This window comes from Macaca thibetana, chromosome X, assembly GCF_024542745.1.
Source record: "Macaca thibetana thibetana isolate TM-01 chromosome X, ASM2454274v1, whole genome shotgun sequence".
In the NCBI taxonomy this organism is placed as follows: Eukaryota; Metazoa; Chordata; class Mammalia; order Primates; family Cercopithecidae; genus Macaca; species Macaca thibetana.
This window is the reverse complement of record NC_065598.1, coordinates 42914950-42927614: the sequence shown is the minus strand read 5'-3', so window position 1 is coordinate 42927614 and position 12665 is coordinate 42914950.

Below are 12665 nucleotides of genomic sequence, written 5' to 3'. Positions count from 1 at the left end.
TTAAAGAACAAAATCAAATATCATGCTTTGTTTTTAAAAAAAAGTTGAAGGGGTGAGGAGGGTATTTAAAGTATATATCTAAGTAAGACACTTACATATTTTTTAAAAATATAAAATGGTGTAACTATAAATTGGTACAACTACTTTGGAATATTGTTTGGCTATGCCTAGTAAATCTAAATATATGTATACCCTAAAATTATAAATTAAACTCCTAGTTTTATGCCCATCAGAAATGCACACACATGTTAACTGAAAGACATATTCTGGGGTTTCATGTTGTGGGAATCAGGAGACCAGAGAGACTAATAGGGTGGAAAAGGAGGATTTTATTTAGGGGCACCTGCTCAGTGGATTCACACCCAAAAGGCTGAACCCTGGAAAAAGACAGGGCTTGACTTTTCTACATGCATCTGTGGCACGAAATGCAGTGACATGAAAGCAGGTAGAACAAAGACAGTTTATCAAACAGTGACAGGCTCATAACTCAGGCTTTCATGTGACTCTTGCTATGCAGGCCAGGTGGCTGTTATCTAGGCTTGCTCAAGATGCCTGCACAATCTTATCTCATGTCCTTTGCTATGGCACCCAGATGGCTGCAATCAAATCTTGCTCAAGCATGTCTCATGACCTCTGTGGTGCTACAGAGACTTACAGATACTAGGTACAGAAAACAGGAATCTATAAACTCATAAAAACTTGCAGAGCAGGGTACAACGGCACAGAGCAGGGAGGGATTCAAGGGGGAAGCTGCTCATACCAAAGGAAAGGAAAGAAAATTTGTTTTTTCCCTTTTTAGCTTCTGCTTTACTCAAAGCAGCAGTATTAAAAATCGTCAAGGTAAAACTCAGGAAGATGGTGGATAGGACACAGGGCTAATATGCATCTCCCACTTGAATGAACAGAACAGCATGTGGAGACTCACACTGAACTTTCACACCAAGAATTGTCATAGGAATGTATGAGGGTAATGGAAAGAATTTACAGATCCTTTGAAAGAAGTGTCATGTTGCTGCAAACTCTACAAGACAGGCAAAAACTGTTAGTTACCAAAGTGTAAGAGGGGGAAAACCTGTCTCCAAAAACACTTCCTCATTGAGGATTCTGAAAATCCAGATCACGGGAGAAGGATTTAATTTTACCTACAGCTGGAACAGACTTATGGAGCCATGTGCAATATTAAAGTAGAGTCAGCAGCAGAAAGAGCTTTGTAGATACTCCCAGTTGTCAGCTTCAGCCCAGGGAAGCCGTCCGTGACTATATCTCACAGGAGCCCTTGGGGAAGGGAACCAGCAGATTTAGGGAGGGGCTACAAGGTGAAAGAAGCTTCCAACTGAATTTTGTGATAATTTTGACTGTGCACAAACTTCCTTGAGCAGAATCCTGAGTGGGGGTGTGGCAAGTGAGATCTGCTGCAGATATAAGCACAGAGTCACTGACATTGTGAGCAGACAGGGAAGGGCATGGCCTGAAGTCACTGACATTGTGAGCAGACAGGGAAGGGCATGCTTGTTTTCTCAGCTGGGAAGCTAATGGCCAGGTGGTCTCAGTTGCACACACAGGTTGCCTGGATCTAAAATATTAGCAGGGCACTGTGGGAGCAAGACCAGTCTCACCAACTATGTGGGAGGTGGGTGAGGCCTTTCACTACTGGCTATTCCCCACTTCCCTGGTGAAGTATACTGCACAGCAGAGGCAGCCATAATCCCCTCTGGAACATAACCCCAGTGACTTGAGAACCACCTCCTCATCCCCTACAGTGGCCATGGCAAGCCCCACCCAAGGAGAATATGAGCTGAGACCCACCTAACCCTGCCCCACTTGATGGTGTTTCTCTACCTGCCCTGGTAGCTGAACACAAAGGACATAAACACTTGGGAGCTTTATGGCCCCACCCATCACCTGAGAAACCAGAATACTTTCCCTGGCTAACTTGGGGCAGTCTCAATTTCCACTGCTAATACCGCAGCTGGTGCTCTCTTGAAAGTGTCACCTCCAGATTGGAGGCCAACTAACTCAGGCCATTACAGCAACTCATGATAGAATAACACTGTTCCCAGGAAGAAGAAAACAACTGTTAACACCATTGCCTGCAATATCCTGGCTAAGCAGAGGTCCCATATCTGTCCACATGACAACTTCGCTGCTAACCAGGATTCAGTGCTGCCAACCAGCTTTTGAGAAAGCTAGCAAACTAAGCCTATCTACAACCAAGGATTCTCACAAAGTCTATATCACTTTCCTGCCACCTCTACCAGAGAAGGTGCTGTTATCTATGACTGGGAGACCTGAAGACTGATCACATAACTGGGCCCTTTGCAGGCATTCCCCACCATCAGCCCGGAGTGTGGTAGCCCTGCTAGGTGGCTAGACCCAAAAGAGCAATGATAATCACTGCAGTCTGGCTCTTCGGATGCCCCATCCCTAGGGGAAAGGGGAGAGCACCACATTAAGGAATCACCCCTTGGGACAAAAGAATTGGAACAGCAGGCTTTTAGTTCTAGATCTTTTTGCTGGTGAGTAGTTTCTCACAGCAGAGACACAATTGCAGTGCTGGGTGCAGCAGGGAAAGTCTGCATGTATATCCCAAAAGGCAGGCAGCCTCTGTGATCATGAAGGGCGTTGGAGAAGGTGTCTTTGTTCCACTTGGCTCTCCACTGCAGAAACAGCTGGGGCTTCCCCTACATGAATGCAGTGTGGAGACACCTATAGACAGCCTTTCTGGAAAAATCCAGGGTGAGCGCAGCCCCACAGGAGGAGCATGCCCCAGATGGAGGCCTTCTCAAGAGGCAGAGTCACAATGCCTCCCTAGTGGGGACATCACCATTCCTATAGATGAAAAGAGGTGCCCATCTGATCTGAATAGCTGATATACTAGGACAGGAGTGAGGTGAATAGCTTCTCTACCTACCTGGCAGGGGAGCTGAGGTAGCTCCCATTCTTCACCCTGAAAAAACCTCAGCACATCTAGTTGAGAGCTCTCCTAGGCACCCACATCAAGGTTGGGACCTTGGCCCACCACTGGGTATTACATCTACCTATCTGCCTTAGCCATAACTGGTGCCTACCAAGGAATACGTCCCCTATTGACCTGAAGCATGAATCATCAATTCAGTAAAGAAAACACTGGTAAATAAATAATAAATAAACAAACAAATAAAGTACATATGACAAGAGAACAAGATAAGTTTCAAGAGATCCCTGCCATTCCAACATCATAGGAGACAGCAAACTCACCCACACACCAAAAATATAACTACTAAAACCAGCATTGGGGAAAGCCAGTGCACAAAGACTCTCTGTAACTAAGGATTTCATACAGAGTCTTCACCCCTATGAGCACCAAGAATCAAATAAGGCTAAAATAAACATTAAAGTCTGATCCCTAAGAGGGGAAAACAAAATTAAATTCAGAAGAAAACACAGTCCAATCAAAAATAAATTCAAGAACAATTTAAAAAAATAGTCTACCCAAATGAGAAGGAACCAGAAAAATAATTTTAGTAAATGACAAAACAGGGTTCTAAAACACCCCCAAAAGATCACACCAGCTCCCTGGCAATGGATCCAAACCAAGAAGAAATCTCTGAATTGCCAGATAAAAAATTCGTAAGATCAGTCATTAAGATACTCAAGGAGATACCAGAGAAGGGTGAAAACCAACATAAAGAAATTAAAAAAAATACAGGATATAGATAAAAATGTTTCCAGAGAAATAGATATCATATAGAAAAAACATAACTTCTGGAAATGAAAGACACACTTAGAAAAATACAAAATGCAGTGGAAAGTTTCAACAGTAGACTAGAAAAGTAGAAGAAAGAACCTCAGAGCTCATAGTTGAGGCTTTTGAATTAACCCAATCAGATAAAGACAAAGAAAAAAAAATTTTAAAAATGAACAAAGCCTCCAAGAAATCTGGCATTATGTTAAACAGCCAAGCCAAAGAATAATTGGTGTTCCTAAAGAAGAAGAGAAATCTAAAAGTCTGAATAATATATTAAGGGAATAATTGAAGAAAACTTCCCTGACCTTGCTAGAGATCTAGACATCCAAATACAAGAAGCTCAAAGAACTCCTGGGAAATTTATCACAAAAAGATTATTGCCTTGGCATATAGTCATCAGGTTATCTAAAGTCAAGATGAAGGAAAGAAACTTAAGAGCCATGAGACAAAAGCATAAGGTAACCTATAAAGGAAAACCTATCGGATTAATAGCTGATTTCTCAGCAGAAACATTACAAGCCACAAGGGATTGGGTCCTATCTTTAGCCTCCTTAAAGAAAATAATTAGCCAGGAATTTCACATCTGGCAAAACTAAAATTCATAAATGAAGGAGAGATAAAGTATTTTTCAGACAAAGAAATGCTGGATTTGCCATGACCTAACCAGCACTGCAAGAAATGCTAAAATGAGCTCTGAATCTTGAAACAAAACCTCAAAATACACCAACATAGAACCCCCTTAAAGCATAAATCTCAAAGGGCCTATAGAAAAATAACACAATTAAAAAAAAAACCAAGGTATTAAGGCAACAACTAGCATGATGAATAGAACGGTACCTTACATCTCAATACTAATGTTGAATGTAAATAGCCTGAGTAGTCCACTTAAAAGATACAGAATGGCAGAATGGATAAAAATCTACTAACCAAGTACCTGCTGTCTTCAAGAGACTCACCTGCCACATAAGGACTCAAACTTAAGGTAAAGGGGTGAAAAAAGCATTCCATGTAAATGGAAACCAAACACAAGCACAAGTAGTTATTATTTCAGATGAAGTAGACTTTAAAGCAATAACAGAAAAAAAGAGGAACATTATATAATGATAAAAGCATTAGCTCAACAGAAAAGTATCACAATCCTAAATATATATGCACCTAACACTTGAGCTCCCAAATTCATAAAAAAAATCACTACTAGACCTAAGAAATGAGATAGATGACAGCACAATAATAGTAGGGAACTTCAGTACTTCACTGACAGCAGTAGATAGGACAAGACAGAAAGCCAACAAAGAAACAATAGACCTAAACTATATCCTAGAACAAATTGATTTAACAGAGATTTACAGAACCTTCTACCCAACAACTACAGAATATACATTCTTTATATTAGCACATGGGATATTCTCCAAGATAGACCATATGATAGGCCACAAAATAAGTCTCAATAAATTTAAGAAAATTGAAATCATATCAAGTATCCTCTCAGAATACAGTGGAATTAAACTGGAAATTAACTCCAAAAGACACCCTCAAAACTATACAAATACGTGGAAATTAAATAATCTGCTTTTGAATCATGTTGGGTTAACAATGAAATCAAGATAGAAATTTTAAAAATGTTGAAATGAATGATAATAGTGACACAACTTATCAAAACCCCTGGGATACAGCAAAATGGTGCTAAAAGGAAAGTTCATAGTATTAAATGCACACATCAAAAATTCTGAAAGAGCACAAATAGACAATCTAAGGTCACACCTCAAGGAACTAGAGAAACAAGATCAAACCAACCCTAAGCCCAGCAGAAGAAAATAAATAACCAAGATCAGAACAGAACTATATGAAATTGAAACAAAAAAAATTACAAAAGATAAATGAAACAAAAAGCTGGCACTTTGAATAGATAAACAAATTGATAGACTATTAGTGAGATTAACCAAGAAAAGAAGAGAGAAGATCCAAATGAGTTCAATTAGAAATGAAATGGGAGGTATTACATAGACACCACAGAAATACAAAATATCATCCAAGGCTACCATGAACACCTTTACACACATAAACTAGAATATCCAGAAAAGATGGACAAGTTCCTGGAAATACACAACCTTCCTAGATTAAATAAGGAAGAAATGGAAACTCTAAACAGACTAATAACAAGTAGCAAGATTGAAACAGTAATAAGAAAATCACCAAAGAAAAAAAAAAAAAAAAAAGTCCAGGACCAGATGGATTCACAGCTGAATTCTATCAGACCTTTAAAGAAGAATTGGTACCAATCCTACTGAAACTATTCCAAAAGATAAAGAGGGAATTCCCCACCAAATCAGTCTATGAAGCCAGTATCACCCTAATACAAAAACCAGGAAAATGCATAACAAGAAAAGAAAACTACAGCCCAATATCCCTGATTAACATAGATGCAAAAATTCTTAACAAAATACTTACTAGCCAAATCCAACAGCATATCAAAAAGATAATCCACCATGATCAAGTGGCTTTTATACCAGGAATGCAGGGATGGTTTAAAATACGCAAGTCAAAAAATGTGATACTTCACATAAACAGAATTAAAAACAAAAATCACATGATTATCTCATCAGACTCAGAAAAAGCATTTGACAAAATTCAACATCTCTTTATGATTAAAACCCTCAGCAAAATTGGCATAGAAGAGACATACATTAAGGCAATAAAAGCCATCTATGACAAACCCACAGCCAATTTATGCTAAATGGTGAAAAGTTGAAATCATTCTCCTTGAGAACTGAAACAAGACAAGAATGCTCACTTTCACCATTTCTATTTAACATAGTACTGGAAGTCCTAGCCAGAGCAATCAGATGAGAGAGAGGAATAAAGGACATCCAAATTAGTAAAAAGAAAGTCAAACTGTCATTGTTCACCAGTGATATGATTGTATACCTAGAAAACTCTAAAGACTCATCCAAAAAGCTCCTAGAACTGATATATGAATTCAGTAGTTCCAGCATACAAAATCAATGTACACAAATCAGTAGCACTGCTGCACACCAACAGTGACCAAGGTGAGAATCAAATAGAGAACCCAAACCCTTTTACAATAACTGCAGAAAAACAAAACAAAACAAAACAACAACAACAACAAAAACTTAGGGATATACCTAACGGAGAAAGTGAAAGATCTCTACAAGGAAAACTATAAAACACTGCTGAGATAAATTATGGATGACACAAACAAATGGAAACACATCCTATGGTCCTGGATGGGTAGAATTAATATTGTGAAAATGATCATACCACCAAAAGCAATCTGCAAATTCAATGTAATTCCCATGAAAATACCACTGTCATTCTTCACAGAACTAGAAAAAACAACCCTAAAATTCATATGGAACCAAGAAAGATCCCACATAGCCAAAGCAGGATTAAGCAAAAAGAACAAATTTGGAGGCATCGCATTACCTGACTTCAAACTATACCAAACAGCCATAGTCACCAAAGCAGCATGGTAGTGATATAAAAATAGGCATATAGACCAATGAAACAGAGATGCAGAAATAAAGCCAAATACTTACAGCCAACTGATCCTTGACAAAGGAAATAAAAACGAAAGTGGGGAAAGGACACTGTATTCAACACATGGTGCTGGAATAATTGACAAGACACATGCAGGTGAATGAAACTGGATCCTCATCTCTCACCTTATACAAAAATCAACTCAAGATGGATCAAAGACTTAAATCTAAGACCTGAAACCATAAAAATTCTAGAAGATAACATCAGAAAAACCCTTTTAGACATTGGCTTAGTCAAAGACTTCATGTCCAAAAACCCAAAAGCAAACGCAATAAAAACAAAGATAAATAGATGGGTCTTAATATAACTAAAAAACTTCTGCACAGCAACAAAACAAAAAACAAAGAAAACAAAAAACCAGCAGAGTAAGCAGACAACCCACAGAGTGGGAGAAAATATTCACAAACTATGCATCCAACAAAGGACTAATATCTGGAATTTACAAGGAACTCAAATCAGCAAAACAAACAAACAAAAAACAATGCCATCAAAAAGCAGGCTAAGGACATGAATACACAATTCTCAGCAGAAGATAAACAGATGGCCAACAAACATATGAAAAAAATGCTCAACATCACTAATTATCAGGGAAATGCAAATCAAAATCACAATGTGTTCTGCAAGAACAACCATAATTTAAAAATATAAAAAAACAGATGTTGACGTGGATGTGATGAAAAGGAACACTCTTACATTAATGGTGGGAATGTAAACCAGTATAACCACTGTGGAAAACAGCATGGAGATTCCTTAAAGAACTAAAAGTAGATCCACCATTTGATCCAGCAATCCCGCTACTGGGTATCTATCTAGAGGAAAAGAAGTCGTTATATGAAAAATACATTTGCACAAGCATGTTTATAGCAGCACAATTTGCAATTGCAAAAAATGGAACCAGCCCAAATGCCCATCAATCAACAAGTGGATAAAGAAAATGAGATATATATATATATATATATATACACACACACACACACACACACATACACCATGGAATATTACTCAGTCATAAAAAGGAACAAAATAATGGCATTAGTAGCAACCTGCATGGTGTTTGAGACCATTATTATAAGTGAAGTAACTCAGGAATGGAAAACCAAAAATTGTATGTTCTCACATATAAGTGGGAGCTAAGCTATGAGGATGCAAAGGCATAAGAATGATACAGTGGACTTTGGGGATTCCAGAGGAAGTGTGGGAGGGGCGTGAGGGATAAAAGATTACACACTGGATACAGTGCACACTGCTTGGGTGATGGGTGCTCCAAAATCTCAGAAATCACCACTAAATAACTTATCCTGTTACCCAAAAGCTATTGAAATAAAATTTTAAAAAGAAATATGTTTTGTATTATACTCAGGGTCACACAGTTTGTAGTGTCAAGTTACTAATAACTTGTCAAAATATTCCTTCAAGACTAAGTTCTTTAAAAAAAACAGCCAAAAAATGGTAACTACTCATATGCCCATCAGAACTAAAATGAATAAAGAAATTGTGGTATATTCACACAATTGAATTGAATTCTTTGCAGTCATGAGAAGGAGCAATTTATAACTTCATGCAACAGTGTAGATGAATCTCACAAATATAATGTTAAATGAAAGAAACCAGATACAAAATAAATACTGTTTTATTGCATTTGTATAAAATACCAAGACAAGAAATACTAATTTGTGTTATTAGAAGTTAGTATAGTGGTTTTCCTAGAGCAGGGGAGTGACATGAAGAGATCATGAAGGGAGCTGCCATTGTGCTAAGTTGTTTCTTAAACTTGGTGCTAAGTCTGGGAAATTCATTGAATGTCATACTTATAACTTGTGTGCTTTTCTATATATAAATTGTACTTTAATAAAGATTTTTAAACGATGCTAAAATAACCCTGAAAACCAGTAAGCTATATTGAGTGTTACATATTCATTTTCATTATTATTGCTATTATTATTATTGTTTTTGTTTATTGTTGTTTATTTTTATTCTAGTATATGATGGGGATGGTATTGTATGTCACATTCATTTTAAGGTTATGAAGCCAATTAGATATTGTGATTTAATTTGCACTGTGGGTGCTTCTTTTCTTTCATCAATATTTATTTATTGTTCTGGAATGCCAAGGTTTTGTATAAGCAATCTTATTATCAATCAATGACGTACGAAACTGTCAAAATGAAGCAGAATTAGTTGTGAGTCTATAACTTCGACAAATGCCATTGCAGTCTGGCTCCCTGCTAATCGCAGTTATGATATTGAATCGAGAAATAGTCCTTGAAAAATTAATTAAATCCTATTATAGAGACTAAAATGAATTTAAAGGGCAGAGAGAAAAAATTAACAGAAGAGAATGACAACAGCACCTTATTGAATTGAAGCGATATCTTCTCGTGTAAACAGAGAGATAATTAAATGCACAGAAGATACTAAATTGGAAGGTGTTGCCTTGACCAGCAAAAACAGAGAAATCATTCTTTTGGTCTTGGAAAGGTTGCAGTCAGGGCAGGAAAAAAATTAAATTCAACCAGGGGAAAATGCATGCCTGCTATGCCTAGGGAAAGTAAACTGAAACACAAATATTCTGTGGGAGACAGAAGCTGGAAAGTCCAGTATCCTGAGAGGGACTGAGCAAAAGCATAAAAAATTAGATAGCAGGACCTGACAGGACTGGAGAGAAAGGCCAGTGATCACTCTCAACTCTGAGGTGCCATTTCTTCTTGTTTTCCTCTGAGCCACCATGGAGCTCCTTTCAAGATCAAAAGAAATTTGGTAAAGCCAAAAAAAAAAAAAAAAAAAGTAGAAAATCTCATGTAGAAATCACAAGAAAATGGAGTAATGTAGGGAAAAGATATTTATATCTCTGATCCTCTGCACTATTATTTAAGAAGACCAAAGTTCTCCTTTAGAGAATTATATGCATAGACACACATTTTTGTGTGCATGCATGTGTGTGTGTGTGTGTGTGTGTGTGTGTGTGTATGTGTGTGCTGGGTTCCCTATTGTATCATGCTTAGAGCACAATTGATGCATTCACATCAAAGGAGCCCAGAACTTTGGTTTTGTCCAGCTCCACCTTGACTTCTAGCCCATCAAATACAAAAACTGTCTCTGGCACTCTGAATCTAGCCCTCTTTTTATACTTTTAGTTGCTACATTTACAGCAACTGTGGATAATATAAGCTGTTCCTGAATGTATGTTGTATATTCTAAAAATAATTCATAAGATACATGCTGTATTTTGTGTTAAAACATTTCATTTGCTAATGGAAACTCCAGCACTAGCAAGATAATAAAATAAAGCATGCAAATTTTGGAGAAAAGCACCCAGAATTACTATGATTCCAACAAATTTTCGTATTGGCTGAGCCCAATTCTTCAATATTATTATCAATTATTTCATCTCTTGGTACTTTTTGAATAAATTCATTTTCTGCTAAAGATGAAATAGTTATTTGTAATGAAAAACCTGCCTGGTGCAGTATGTATTTAAATTTGAGTATTATCAGTTCCTTGGAAACAGGATGTGTTTGTACTATGCTAAAAAAATGTTCTCAGAAAGGTCTCTTCAGATATGTTATCATAACTGAAAGGGAACAAAACAATTTTGGTTTCATGCAATTTGAGAGATGTCTTCATTTGGATTCCTTTAAGCAGATCTTGAGACAAGAACTTGGGTACAGGTAGTTTATTTGGGAGTTGATCCCTGGAAGAACAAAATAAGAATGCATTAATGGGGGTAGCACATTTATCAACAATTGGAACTTCAACCCCACTAGGAATCCGTCTGAGAAACTATGTGCAACATGTTTCAGAACTGATGTCCCCAGAAGATGGGGAGGCTGGCATATTTATCTACCATTTCTCATCTCTCATTGGTAAAGGTTTGCTTTGTTTTATTCTTGCCTAAAGAAATAAGAATTCTAGTGAGGCAAAAAGATAGTCATTTACTAAGGAAAAATCATGTTGTCATATGTTGGTATTTGCAGTCAGCATTGTGGGTTGCTAATCAAAATGGCTACTCTAGGTAGGAGCTGGAAGTAACAGCCTAAGCTCAGACCTGGTGGCAAGTATGACATTCAAGGGTAAGGGCAATTGCTGTTTTCAGTACATGATTGACAGTTGTGGATATAAGGTGTTGGAGCCTGAGTGGAAGGCTACGGTGAGAGTGAGTGGTCTAACAAGCAGAGCAATTAATATGTCAGGGAGTCTTGGTGGTCCTTGTAAGGTCAGGCAGAGAGGCAAGTTGACCATTCTGAATCAGAAGCCAGAAGAAGCTTCTGTGTTAAGATTGTAATCCCACTGTCTAGAAAAGGAGAACTGCAAGTGTAAGGCAGGTTCTCAACCTCAAGAGAGTATTAGGGGGCTAAAAAGATTGCTTGAACAGTCAGTGAAGAGGCCCCATTCTCTAAACTGGGAGACAGGGCAGAGAATTACAGCTCATGAACCAAAGAAACACTCTGGGAATCTATGGTCACTGAATTTTGCCCGATGGTGAACTCCATTTGATGTGGGAGTAGAGTACCTCAACGAATTCCAAACTCACGCTAGTATTGATAGAAGCCCGCAGGTGGGTGTCACTTGGTAGGGCACAGGGGTGGGGGTGAAGGAGGATGCCCAAACGGAGAAGTCTATCAGAGCCTGATATTTGTCAGTGAAACAAATTCTTGAATATTTGAAGAAATGAATTTATTCAGTCATCATATTTCTCCAACTGAGTCATAGGCACATATATTTCTAAAATTGCAATATAAATAATCAATGCAAGTGAACAAAATGCTCATATATTTGTCAATTTCTACTTAAATGATGTATTAAGTTTTAAAAATATTCTCCTTTTATGAATACAGTTTTTCATGGAATACAAAAATAATAAGACAAAGTTCCTGCCTTATGGAAGCTTGCAATATAAAGTATACATGATTAACAAATTGTCTCTCTAGCATTCAGCATACTGCTCCACACATAAATACTTGACACATATTTACTAAATTAAGAGCTTGTAAGTTAATCCAGTGTCTCCTTAATATAATTAAAATACTATACTTCAAATTTTAGCAATGGAGAGAGAATCTTCACTTGAATAAAGAAAAGATGGACTCTGTAGCACCAACATTTACCTCCAATATTCACCTTCCCAGTGGGATCTCAGTAATTTCTGCTGTCAATGTTCCGACCCAAGGAACGTTGCTATCCCAAAAATGAACTCATGGCTCCTTCTAAAATCCTGCAACTCACACTTGAGGGTAAGATGAAATACTTAATAGCTAGCATTTAAAACAATGCCTGACACATAGTAAGTACTATCTAAACACTTTATGCATATTAACTCATGTAATCCTCACACAAACATGAGGAGAGTAGGTCCTATCAGGAAACAAGACACAGAATAGTG